Below are 14,356 nucleotides of genomic sequence, written 5' to 3'. Positions count from 1 at the left end.
CAATACACAGAACTCCCATGACCAAAAGAAAATACTGGAAGGATTTGGTGGGCATTGACCTTGAGTTTTGGAGTTGTAGTTCACCTGCATCCAGAGAGCACTGCGGACTCAAACAATGGATCTGGGCCAAACTTGGAATGAATACTCAATATGTCCAAATGTGAACACTGGTTGAGTTTGGGGAAAACAGACCTTGACATTTGGGAGTTGTAGTTGGTGGGATTTATAGTTCACCTACAATCACAGCAGGAAGAGGACTTTTGATTGGAGGATTCGCAGTCTGTTTCCAAAGAGGAAGACCATTAGAAACATGTGTTTTCTTATGGTCTTTGGCAACCCCTCTGAAACCCCACTCATGACCCCCCCCCAGGGGTCCCAACCCCCAGGTTGAGAAACGCTGTGCTGTGTCATCATAGTGTTATACTAAAATACCTAGTTGGACAGGTAAAACCTTTGGACTACATTAACAGTGCAGCATGGGGTTCCCTTCCCCCTCATGCAAAGTACTATGAGTACTGTTTTATAACAGGATATAGAGACTTGTAATACAATCATCTTCTCTGAAAGGCTATGCAGTTAGATTCCTCTTTCTTGCAACCACTTGGCTTTTGCACATAACATTTCCTTCAGTTCTTACTTTCTTCCTACTTCTCTGCCATTTGAAGTTGTTTGCTGAGTCAGAAACGGGCATCTGTTAACAGAGATATTAACAAGTCAGGGCGGGGTGAGGATGGAGAGAAAGCAGGAAGAGGTGCAAAACGCAGAGCTCTTGGTGACTATCCTATTTTTCACAAATTGTAGGAACAATTTTGTTCTCTTTCTCTTTCTCTTTCTCCAGGGCAGTAGAGAACAAATATCAGTGTTCTGGGATCCACTTTGTTCTTTACAAGAACCCCAAGATCCAGCCGCTTCACTGGCTTTTTTACAGTATTCTGAGTCCAAAGTGTTAGTTGGTCTAAGTTCGAAAACTGAAGTCAGTCCTTTCTCACAAACATTGCCTCCACGTCATTCTCTACTCTATCGTGGCCAGTTTTCTTCATATTTACATTAAATTTTAGGACAAGAAAAAGAGGCCGCGGTGGCACAGTGGGCTAAACCGCTAAGCTGCAGAACTTGCTGATCGGAATGTCAGTGGTTCAAATCTGGGGAGAAGGGTGAGCTCCTGCTGTTAGCCCTAGCTTCTGCCAACCTAACACTTTGAAAACATGAACATGTGAGTAGATCAATAGGTACCGCTTATGTGGGAAGGTAATGGTGCTCCATGCAGCCATGCCGGTTACATGACCTTGGAGACATCTACAGACAATGCCGCCTCTTTGGTTTAGAAATGGAGATGAGCACCACTCCCCAGTCGGACTCGACTAGACTTCATGTCAAGGAGAAACCTTTACCTTTCAGGCAAGGACATCAACTATATCATGAATCTTGTGTACTGCAGTGTATTACACATTCACTACCCTACTTTCTGTCATTCCCTCCCTCAAAAGATAATGCACAATTATCTGGCAAATATTAAAGAAGACTCGATATCTCCTATAGTATTGTTATCCTTGTAATTTCTACTCTAACATTTGCAACATCAAATGATGATAAAGTCAGAAACTGAGTCTTTTCTTGTTAATTGTTCATTTATCATGCAAAATTAGCCAGTTTCAATGTTGTCTCTTTCTAGGGTAAAGAACAAATTACATGCAAGCAAAGCTGAACCTTCACTTTAGCAAACATTGTTGACTTCTATCAGCATGGGGTATTTGTTCTCTCTTCCTCTGTATGCAAAACAATTCCCTTCCCCAAGGCATGAGTTGTTTGCAATGGAATGTCCAAAGGATGAAACAGAAGTCCAGACTCTCAGATGACTCATTCCGTTTACCCCAAAGCACTCTTCGCAAGTATGAACAAGGAAGTGCCTTTCAGAGGTTCTCATTCCTCTTGCTTCACCAAGTGATGGTTTTAGCAAGAGGAGATGAGGTGGCACAACTATCCGTATGGCAGCTGGCCAGGTATGGCTTCTTTTCACAGGACAGGAGAACCTGACAGACCAAGCAACACTAAAATTCAGGAGTTTCTCCCTCCTTGAGTTCAGACATGAAGGGAAAGGAGGGATCTGAAGGTGTTCTATATTCACTAAATATGAATGGCTTTCACTCCCAGTCACAAAGGGGAGCACCAATGTAGTGTAGTGTTCCGGCCCAGCTTACCTGTCCGAATGTATCTGCTTTTATGAACCATCACAGAGATTAAGATCTGAGGAGGTCCTACTCTCAGTTCCACTTTCTTCGCAGGTGTGGTTGATGGGGACAAGAGAAAGGGCCTTCTCAGTGGCGGCCCCTCAACTATGGAACTTCCTCCCCAGTGATATTTGATCAGTTCCTTCCCTTCTAGCCTTCAGAAAGAGAGGGTTTTTTTGTCGTGTCAGGAGTGACTGCAAGTCGCTTCTGGTGTGAGAGAATTGGCCGTCTGCAAGGACGTTGCCCAGGGGATGCCTGGATGATTTGATGTTTTTATCATCTGTGTGGGAGGCTTCTCTCATGTCCCCACATGAGGAGCTGGAGCTGATAGAGGGAGCTCATCCGCCTCTCCCCGGATTCGAACCTGCGACCTGTCGGTCTTCAGTCCTCCCGGCACAGGGGTTTAACCCACTGCGCCACCGGGGGCTCCTGAGAAAGAGAGTTAAAACACGGTTTTGGGAACAAGCTTTTCAAGAATAACCGCAGTGCAATAAATGAACATAGAATGTGTGAAATGGCATTCGGAATGGCCCTGGATTATGACTTCGGATTATGTGATTTTAATAATTGATGTAATTGTTTTTAAATGTTTTAACTCTCTGGTTTTTAATGTAGACATTTACCAACTGTGTTATTTTAAGGCATTGAATTTGGTGTTGTCTGCAAAATGGATGATCATGCCTTCTAACCCTTCATCTAAGCCAGTGGTTTTCAACCTGGGGTCCCCAGATGCTTTTGGCCTTCAACTCCCAGAAATCCTAACAGCTGGTAAATTGGCTGGGATTTCTGGGAGTTGTAGGCCAAAAACATCTGGGGACCCCAGGTTGAGAACCACTGATCTAAGCCATTAATAAAGATGTTGAACAGGACTGGGCCCAGGATGGGACCCTGTGGCACTCCGCTCATCACTTCTTTCCAGGATGAAGAGGAAGCATTGGTGAGCACCTTCTAGGTTGGTTCACTTAACCAGTTAGAGATCCACATGCCTAGCCCACATTTGACTAGTTTGTTTGCTAGAAGGTCATGGGGGACCTTGTCGAAGGCCTTACTGAAACCCAGGTACACTACATCCACGGCATTCCCCACATCTACGCAGCTTGTAACTCTATCGAAAAAAGAGATCAGATTAGTCTGCCATGACTTTGCAAAAGCTCCTTTGCTTTAGAACTCCTGACTCACATGTCTATGTGGAAACTTGACCAACCTTTCTTTCTCTTATGACTGTGAAGCACGTCACTCCTCCCCTTAAGTTAGTTTCCCTAATTGCACATACACTTGATGACCACATTAGTAAACTGAGATTCTGGGAAGCCACATCAGGAAAAATTCCATGAAAATGAACTCTTTGCTCTTGCCAAAATTAGTCCTGTGTGTAAGTTTTAAAACCAATAAACATACTGTAGCACAAGCTTTCATTGGCTCCAACCCACTTAATCAAATGCTTGAAAGCTCTACCAAGATTAGAGAAAGGTTTAGTTAGCTAACCTGTGGAGGGATCACAGGCTTTATTCAAATCATTGTGTTGAGAACTGTGGCTTTCGCTTTTTGCTCAGGAAACAGACAGCGTTATTTAGATAAGATCAAAATATTATTTTAGGAGCCTGAGATGCATGCCAGTAAGACATTGTTTTTAACAGAAGTTCTAGTTGGTAACAAATGTCAGATTTATTACCTAATATTTTATACAACATACTTAAAAAAAGATAACAGGCAAATAGCGGAGAATTGTGTCAGCAATCTAATCTTAAAGCTGATAATGGAAATCAATACTTAGAAGCTTTCATCACTTTCCCTGTCCTTAAGATGTTCTGTCTTCTGCTGTTTCACCAGATGATGTCCTTCAGTGCCTACAGGCTTAATCTGTTGGTTAGCTATTCTGGTTAAGCACAGCTAGGACTGAGATCTGGAATGCATCATCTGTTTTTCTGAAACTCGACCCTGTTTCCCCAAAAATAAGACATATCCATATAATAAGCTGTAGCAGAATTTCTAAGCATTTGCGCAATATAAGCCATACCCCAAAAATAAGACATTGGGATAGGTGTTGCTATGTAGCATACAAGGTCAGCTCCCCCTGTCAGGTCCTGGTCATTCTGTGCGTGCTACAAGCTGAGGCATAGAGCGGTGTTTCTCCATCTGGGGGTCAGGAGTACTGGGGGAGTTGTGACGGGTTGTCAGAGGGGTCAACAAAGACCATCAGAAAACACAGTATCTTCTGTTGGTCATTGAGGTTCTGTGTAGGAAGTTTGGCTCAATTCTATCATTGGTGAGTTCAGAATGCTCTTTGATTGTAGGTGAACTATAAATCCCAGCAACTACAACTCCCAAATGTCAAGGTCTTTTTTCCCTAAACTCCACCAGTGTTCACATTTGGGCATATTGAGTTTTAGTTTGGTTCAGATCCATCATTGTTTGAGTCCACAGTCCTCTCTGGATGCAGGTGAACTACAACTCCAAAACTCAAGGTCAATGCCCACCAAACCCTTCCAGTATTTTCTGTAGTTCATGGGAGTTGTGTGCCAAATTTGCTTCAATTCCATCACTGATGGAGTTCAGAGTGCTCTTTGACTGTAGGTGAACTATAAATCCCAGCAACTACAACTCAAAAATTTCAAGGTCTTTCCCCCCCAACCTCCACCAGTGTTCACATTTGGGCATATTGAGTATTCATTTGGTCCAGATCCATCATTGTTTGAGTCCACAGTCCTCTCTGGATGAGGTGAACTACAACTCCAAAACTCAAGGTTAATGCCCACCAGACCCTTCCAGTATTTTCTGCAGTTCATGGGAGTTGTGTGCCAAATTTGCTCCAATTCCATCACTGGTGGAGTTCAGAGTGCTCTTTGATATAACAACCACAATTCCCAAATGACAAAATCACCCCCCAACCCCACCAGTATTCAAATTTGGATGTATCAGGTGCCAAATTCGGTTCAGTGAATGAAAATACATCCTAGATTTCAGATATTTACATCACGGTTCATAACAGTAACAAAGTTACAGTTGTGAAATAGCAACAAAAATAATTTTACTGTTGGGAGTCACCACAATATGAGGAACTCTATTAAGGGGTTGTGGTATTAGAGAAGTTGAGAAACACTGGCATAGAGGGAGACATAGAAAGTAAAAGTCTCTTCAGTGAAGTGAGGAGCAGGAAGTTCTACTTTAGGTATTATGTGTCCTCAGGGGAAAGAAGTAAAGCTGTGGCTGCCATTTTACTCAGCACTGTGAGTCTCTTTCCCCCATCACCAACCAGCAACAGTCTGTGGGACTCTCTCACCCTCCTCCCACAAACATCAGTAAAGCTCAGTTCTTGTCGGTTTTTTCGGGCTATATGGCCATGTTCTAGAGGCATTTCTCCTGACGTTTCGCCTGCATCTATGGCAGGCATCCTCAGAGGTGAGGTCTGCTGGAGCTGGGAAAAAAGGGGTTTATATATCTGTGGAATGACCAGGGTGAGACAAAGGGCTTTTGTAAGTTGGGCTAGGTGTGGATCTTTCAACTGCCCACCTTGATTAGCATACAATGGGCTGACTGTGCCTGGGGCAAACTCTTCTTGAAGGGTGATTAGATGTCCCTGCCTGTTTTTCTCTCTGCTGTTTTTGCTGTTGCAATTTTAGAATTTTTTAATATTGGTAGCCAGATTTTGTTCATTTTCATGGTTTCTTCCTTTCTGTTGAAATTGTCCACATGTTTGTGGATTTCAATGGCTTCTCTGTGTAGCCTGACATGGTGGTTGTGAGAGTGGTCCAGCATTTTTGTGTTCTCAAATAAAATGCTGTGTCTAGGTTGGTTCATCAGGTGCTCTGCTATGGCTGATTTCTCTGGTTGGAGTAGTCTGCAGTGCCTTTCATGTTCCTGGATTCTTGTTTGGGCGCTGCGTTTGGTGGTCCCTTGCATGGTATACGGTAGACTCCTGCAGAGGTGAGAGGTGGGCAGTTGAAAGATCCACACCTAGCCAAACTTACAAAAGCCCTTTGTCTCACCCTGGTCATTCCACAGATATATAAACCCCTTTTTTCCCAGCTCCAGCAGACCTCACCTCTGAGGATGCCTGCCATAGATGCAGGCGAAACGTCAGGAGAAATGCCTCTAGAACATGGCCATATAGCCCGAAAAAACCCACAAGAACTGAGTGATTCCGGCCATGAAAGCCTTCGACAATACATCAGTAAAGCTGCTGCTCCCCAGCACTGACCAGTAACAGTCTGTGGGTCTCTCTCACTCCGTACAATCTCCAGAGGATAGGGGAAAAGCTTCAGCAAGCAGTCTGCAGCAGAGCCCAGAGAGATCATTCCATAAATGCAGATTGCTGTACCATACTTAATTAAAACAAGACATCCCTGAAAATAAGCCATAGTGTGTTGTCGAAGTGCTTTGATGGCCAGAATCACTGGGTTGTTGTGGGTTTTTCAGGCTGTATGGCCATGTTCTAGAAGTATTATCCCCTGATGTTTCGCCTGCATCTATGGCAGGCATCCACAGAGGTTGTGAGATCCTCACTACCTCTGAGGATACCTGCTATAGGTGCAGGCAAAATGTCAGGAGAGAATGCTTCTGGAACACGGCCATACAGCCTGGAAAACTCACAGCAACAGTGATTCCGGCCATGAAAGCTTTTGATAACACATATTTTTGGATTTGTTGATCTAGCCACCCTAGATTGCCTCCCTCCCCATCCGTAGGATGCTTCTAACTTCTAAAACATGGCCATACAGCCCGAAAACCCTACAACAACCAAGCCATAATGTGTCTTCTGGAGGAAAAATAAATAAAAGACAGAGTCTTATTTTATGGGAAACATGGTACCAGCCATTATTTCATCCACAATATTTTGAAATAGTCCTTTCATCATCTGTGTTGTTTCTCCCTGGTTCTTTTCTTCTCGTAGCTTCTCTGTTTTGTCAACTGTCATGGAATCTTCAAGTGTATTTCAAGAAAGCTTTATTCATACCAAGTTTGGAGTTGGCAGCTGAAGTTGTATCACTAGTTCATATAACCTTATAGTTTGTAGCTGGGTTATGTATACCCAATCTGATTTTCAGATTAAGGACGGAAAATGTTACATTTGGAACATTTTTTGAGTTGCTCATTAAATGTTACAAGCGACACATCTTTCATTCTTCTTGAAACTCGAGAATAGTGTGGTTTTAACACATTTAGGGGGTGTTTTTTTAATTACTTCAAATGACTCACCATCTCAGAAGAATCCCCACTACCATGGAATCTCCTGTAGCAGTGGCAAAAATGAATTATTTAACACGGAACACATGGGACTCCTTTTGGGACTCCTGGGAATTCCACCAAAAATAAGGTATGTGGACAAGTCTTTTGCTTTGTTTACAATCCTACTAATATTTCTGGGGCACTTCTCAAAGGTAGCCAGCCTTGCAGAAATACTGTGTATGTCTTATGCAGCTTATATTTGAGGTAAAAAAGAAAAGGCTAGCTTTGAGGGGTAGGGCTGGTGACTGGCTCTAGCCCAGGCATGAGCAAATTTGGGCCCTCCAGGTGTTTTGGACATCAACTCCCACCATTCCTAACAGCCTCAGGCCCCTTCCTTTTTCCCCTCAGCCATGCCTGACAGGCTAGCTGAGCCTGGGAGTTTTGGTAACAGTTACATATTTAGGCTGTTAGCTGTTCAAGACTTTACAAAGAGACAGGTTTTGCTTCTGAGCTGCTGGAAGAGGGTCTTCCAAGTGGAATCCTAAAGACCATTTGATTCTCATTGTGAGTCAGTGCAACTGTTCACATCACTGTATATATGTTGCTCTGCATTTTTAAAAAATAATCTTTATTGAAGGTTTTTTTAAAAAAACAAACAAAGAACACACCCCCCCCCCCAAATAGTCATAAAGAAAGAAAGAAAGAGAAAAGGAAAAAAAACAAAAAAAAAAACATCATAGCAGATAGTGGTTAAAAAAATAAAAAATAAAATTAAAATAAAATAAATCTGGAGCAGCGTGGTATGTATCTCCTTAGTTGACTTCCTGAGTTTTTCCTCTTCTTTCTTTTGTCTTGACTTTTCTTGCCTCTTGTTTCCTCTTCCATTTATATTATTATATTTCCATTTTTCTGTTTCAAATAATTTGTCACTTTTGTCCAATCAGTTTCTTTTATTGGGGTCCCTTTATTTTTTGATATTAGGTATGTTAACCTATCCATATTTTTAATATCTACATTTTTTTCTATCCAATCACTAATTTTTGGGATCTCTTCTTTTTTCCATAATTTCGCGTAGCAAATTCTTGCTGCAGTATTCAATAAAAAAGGAGTTTATCTGTATTTTTTTCTAATTTTTGGTCTGTTATCCCTAGTAAGAATATCTTGGGTTTGAGTGGGATTTTTATTTTTAACATTTCCTGCAGTATTTTGTGCATTTTTCCACAATATGTTTTAGATTTTGAACACGACCACCACATGTGGAAATATGATCCCTCTATATTTCCACATTTCCAGCATTTTGTGTTTATATTTTTGTAACATTTCCCAAGTTTTTGGGGGGTCATGTACCACCTATGTCAGTGATGGGCAACCTTTTGAGCTTGGTGTGTCAAAATTCGCCAAAAACCTGAGCATAACTTGGGTGGGGTGTCAACTTCGAGAAAAAAACAACATAATTTTGCAATATTTATAGTTTAAATAAGAAAAATGTATATTCCATGCTGAGTAATGGAGTGAACAATGCTTAAACGTAAAGATGTTAAATTTGTAGAGCCTTTTACAAATTTAAGGATGGAATTAGATTGGCTCTTATAAGGTGTACTTCTCTGTATGCGGCCGCATGTGGCTGCGTGTCATCAAAAATAGCCATGTGTGTCAATGCTGACACACATGTCATAGGTTCACCATCACGGACCTATGTGCTACCTTAATCCAATTTTCTTTTAGGTCTGTTGCGTATATGTATTTAATCTTTGTTTTCCAATTTTTTCCCCAATCTCCTTTTTAAATTGTTTTTCCAATATTTTCTTTCCATCTCTTCATATATTTTTCCTCTCCCTTCGGTTCTGTGTTCCATTCCGATAATTTCCTATATATCTTTGCTATTACTTTCCGTTCCGACTTCAGTATAGTATCCCAGAAAATATCTTCTTCTTGAAAGCTTTTTTCTTTGTCTTTCTTAAAACATTATTGTATTTGTCTATATTGATACCACAATATTTTTTTGTTTATCATATTCATTTCCTGTTGTGTCTTTAATACAGTTATATGTTGCTCTGCATTTTGAACAGTAAACTTTCTGTTCTTTACTGACCATCTGCATGGCATATCTTTTCTCTGGCAAGACAGTGTGTGGACTGGTAAAAGTGTGAACTATATGTGATTTTCATTCTGCCACACTTGGTACCTCCAAGAATCACTTCAGGTAGTTTGCAGTCCTTTTTTAAAAAAAAAATGCCTTTTGGCCTAAAGTTCTCTCAGGCCCACAGAAACAGTACTGGTGGCTGTGCTTTGCCTACTCCTATCCGTGTGTTAAAATAATGTATGTGCAAATGAATCCAGATAAAACCACTAAAAGATGAGCTATACAGATTGTATATCATAAGGGCTTGTGGAGATCCACCTTACCCTGAGAACAGAAGAGAAAAAGCATAACTTAGAAACATTACCTTTGTTGACTACAGCTCCCAGAATCATACAACGTTCATGATGGTTCTGGGAGCTAGAGTCAATCAAATCATGTTCCCAAGCTCTGAGAAGAAGGGGAAAAAAACCAGAAACTGAAGTTTTTATATTCCAGCTGAAGTGCCTCTTCCTGCCCCAAATGGCATCATACAGCTACAGGAAAGAGACACAATCTAAATCTAACGGGTCGGCAGAAAACAAAAGGTTGTCCAAAAGGGTTCATCGCCCCCGTTTGCTTGGCTTGTAGAATGTATTAGATAGTTTGTATTGATGCTTGTTATTGGAATAGTGGAACCCCCCATGGCACAGTGGGTTAAACCCCTGTGGCGCCAGGACTGAAGACCGATAAGTCGCAGGTTTGAATCTGGGGAGAGCGCAGGTGAGCTCCCTCTATCAGTGCCAGCTCCTCATGCGGGGACATGAGAAAAGCCTCCCACAAGGATGGTAAAACATCAAAACATCCAGGCATCCCCTGGGCACCGTACTTGCAGACGGTCAATTCTCTCACACCAGAAGCGACTTGCAGTTTCTCAAGTTGCTCCTGATACGACAAAAAAAATTGGAATAGTTTCATGTGAACTCCTTAGCAACATTTGTCTGAAAAGTGATGGATAGATGCCTTAGTCAAATAAATATTTCACTACTGATGCTTACATTTCAAGGGAGGTAAATATTTGAATGTTCCCTGTGTAGTGAGCTCATTGTCACATTTCCCTTCATATTGTCTTTTTCACACAACTTTCCTATTCCAAGTTTTCTCTCTGGTCCCTTAAACAGACCTTCAGATTGTCTTTTTCATACAACTTTCCTATTCCAAGTTTTCTCTCTGGGATCTTTCCTAGAAATCAAATTCAAATGGATTATAAATATTATAATACAACACAATCCAAAACCCACAAAAGGCTGATGCTGTGCCTTCATTGGCCAAGTAAAATGCTGACAAAACATCACACATTTGAAAGCTTCACTGGCTTTTTCTTCAAGCAAAGATGTTACAAATCACACAGGAGAAGAAAAGTGACAGCCTTGGAGTTATTAGTCTACATTTTGTCTCAGATGTTATTTCTGTTGTCAATTATCTCTCAGATATTGTTTCCGTTGTCAGTTATTATAATTGTCACTCAGATGTTATTCATGTTTTCAAACATGTTGTTAGCTTAGCATTTAGAATCTTGTGCCGAGTGAACTGCTGACTTGAAAGTCAGAGGTTTTAATCCACGAGACAGGGTGAGCTCCCATCTGTCAGCCCCAGCTTCCCATGCAGAGACTTGAGAGAAGCTAGAAATAAACTAGGAAGGGTTCCCTTATCCACAAGTTTACCTCAGGGCTCCATTTTTTTCCTGTGTCAGGAGCGACTTGAGAAACTGCAAGTCATTTCTGATGTGAGATAATTGGTTGTCTACAAGGCCGTTGCCCAGGGGATGCCCAGATGTTTTACAATACTGTGGGAGGCTTCTCTCATGTCCCCACATGAGAAGCTGAAGCTGACAGACAGGAGCTCAACCTGCTCCCTGGATTCAAACTGCCAACTTTTCGGTCAGCAGTCCTGCTGGCGCAAGAGTTTAATCCATTGTGCAGTCGGGGCTCCTGGAAAGCTAACTTTTGTGAAGGAGAGGAGAGGAAGAAGAACAAAGAATGGCACAAAAAGAAGAGGCAAGAATGTATGTGGACAAGGAGCTTCTTCCCCCCGCCTCCCCGCAACCAAAAACAAGGGTAATAAATTGAATCAGTGCAAACGGAAGAGCTCTTTTTTTGACATCCTGCCTCTGGCATTTGTAAAATGCAGCCGAGAAACAAAATAACTGAAACCGGAAAACAAACTGCATCCTAAATGCCATTGCAGGCTCCAACTGGAGCAGAGCAGTTGAATCAATTGCTGAATGGTAAATAGACATAGAGTCTCGCATATCCAACATAAACGGGTCGGCAGAGCGTTGGATAAGCGAAAATGTTGGATAATAAGGAGGGATTAAGGGAAAACCTATTAAACATCAAATTACATTATGATTTTACAAATTAAGCACCAAAACATCATGTTTTACAACAAATTGATAGAAAAAGCAGGTTAATGCACCGTAATGTTATGTAGTAATTACTGTTTTTATGAATTTAGCACCAAAACATCACAATGTATTGAAACAGCTGTGGATCCGGGCGGGAGGCAGACTGCGGTGGATAATGCAGAATGTTGGATGAGCAAAGGTTGGATAAGCAAGACTCCACTGTATCTGTAAATCCCTGCTGGTTCAATGGGTTTACTCTATCTGGGGATAAAAAATGGGATGTAATAGGACAAACTGGGAGAAATTGGAAGGAATCTGGATTCCAGTCTTTGATGGAAAGTGCAAACTCTGTGAAAACTGATACTATGTGCACCTGCATGGAATATATTCCACCCTCAAAGTTAAACAGTGACCTTGCTCAGATTTCAGAGGTTAAAATAGGTCAGGTTTCAACTAAAAATAGGTCAGAATGAGCTTAAAATAGGTCAGGTTCCAGCTGCTGATTTTAAAGCCCTACATTACGATGTTCACCTCAGAACAGTTTCATTTCACAAAACATATCACTTTGAGAGCCAGGGAGATACTGAACTAGACTGAACTGAACATGATTGGCCCATGCTTTTCAACAGGGTTGGATTGAGACCTTTAGAGCAGGTATGGGCCAACTTTAGCCCTCCAGGTGTTTTGGACTTCAACTCCTACCATTCCTAACAGACTCAGGCCCCTTCCTTTTATCCCTCAGCTGCTTAAGGGGAAAGGATTGGACCTGAGGCTGTTAGGAATGGTGGGAGGTGAAATCCAAAACACCTGGAGGCTCAAAGTTTGCCCATGCCTGCTTTAGAGGGCCTAAGCACTTAAAAGATTTTGGTGTCCTCTATCTATCTATCTATCTATCTATCTATCTATCTATCTCATAATACAAAACAAACAATGTTGTTGTTTATTCATTCAGTCACTTCCGACTCTTTGTGACCCCATGGACCAGCCCACGCCAGAGCTCCCTGTCGGCCGTCACCACCCCCAGCTCCTTCAGAGTCAAGCCAGTCACTTCATCCATCTTGTCCTTGGTTGGCCCCTCTTCCTTTTTCCTTCCTTTTTCCTTCCATTTTCCCCAGCATCATTGTCTTCTCCAAGCTTTCCTGTCTTCTCATTATGTGGCCAAAGTACTTCAAACAAACAATAAACAATATAAACTAAAATAAAATGTAAATTTTGAAATGAAAGCAAATTTACAGTAAGATGAAAAATAAGGTTTATTTTTCTATGCATCCACATTATTTATATTTCTCTGACGTTTTTGAATGGTAAAGTCTTGTAATGTGGAACCTGGTTCGAATGCACCATGGGCGCTTTTGCACCATAGAGCCCATGGTAAATTTAGGTATGGAAAATGTCTGTGGTGTCACTCTTCCCTTGATGCCCTAAGCACATGCTTATTTTGCTTAATGGGTAATCCAGTCCTGCTTGACCCTAAGCTTTCCTGTGCTTTGGATAGTACAGGATAGGGTTAACACCACTGTGATGTTTGTTTTGCTGTCTGTGCCTCTGTTCGGAAGATTTCACTTCACCTTCTGTCCTTGTGATAATTGGCTTTTGAAAACATTGCCTTGTCGTGGAAAGAAGGATTGGTGAGAAAGCTTCAGTGGAGACACCTTTTCCCCATAATTCTTTCAGGAGTGAATTTCACTTCCGAGAGAGATTTCTCTCATTTTCCAAGCCCTTCATATCTGTCACCATTTACTCCAAAAAAACAAGAGCCATGTTCCCTCTCTTCTACAACTCCACTTGCCAAGAGAAGGGCTCCTAAATAAAAAACAGACAATGCAATTGAGTGTTGCCTGGTTTTGATAAAAAAAATTATTTAGCCGCTTGTGCTCCTTCTATTTTTATCAGTTTTATACTTGTGTATGCAATGCTTTTGGCACAAAATAAAATAAATCAAAAACCAGATTGAAGATTGCTGCCGATTAATAAAAAGAGACATGAAATGCAGGGTACAACTACACTGACCACAGAATTCAGTTTCAAACTGGTATTAAAGAAAGTGATTTTGTTGTGCACATACACAGGAACCCCAAGTGGTACAGCGGGTTAAACTGCTGAGCTGCTGAACTTGTGGATCGAAAGGTCAGCGGTTTGAATCCAGGGAGCAAGATAAGCTCTCGCTGTTAGCCCCAGCTTCTGCCAAATTACCAATTTGAAAACATGCAAATGTGAGTAAATCGATAGGGACCACTTCTGCAAGTGCTACGTGCAGCCACATGACCTTGGAGGTGTCTACAGACAACGCCGGCTCTTTGGCTTAGAAATGGAGATGAGCACCACTCCCCAGAGTTGGACATAACTAGACTTCATGTCAGGGGGAACCTTTACCTTTCCCTTACACAGGAAATCCTGGAACCAGTTTGAAGCCTGGACAGTGAGTACACAAGCTGTAGAGCACAGATGCAGATAAAGGGCTTTCTTTTGTGCACGTTTGCAGGTGTTCATTATCTA

The sequence above is a fragment of the Anolis sagrei genome, chromosome 3 (genome assembly GCF_037176765.1).
Source record: "Anolis sagrei isolate rAnoSag1 chromosome 3, rAnoSag1.mat, whole genome shotgun sequence".
Taxonomy (NCBI): domain Eukaryota; kingdom Metazoa; phylum Chordata; class Lepidosauria; order Squamata; family Dactyloidae; genus Anolis; species Anolis sagrei.
Note: the sequence above shows the minus strand (reverse complement) of the source record.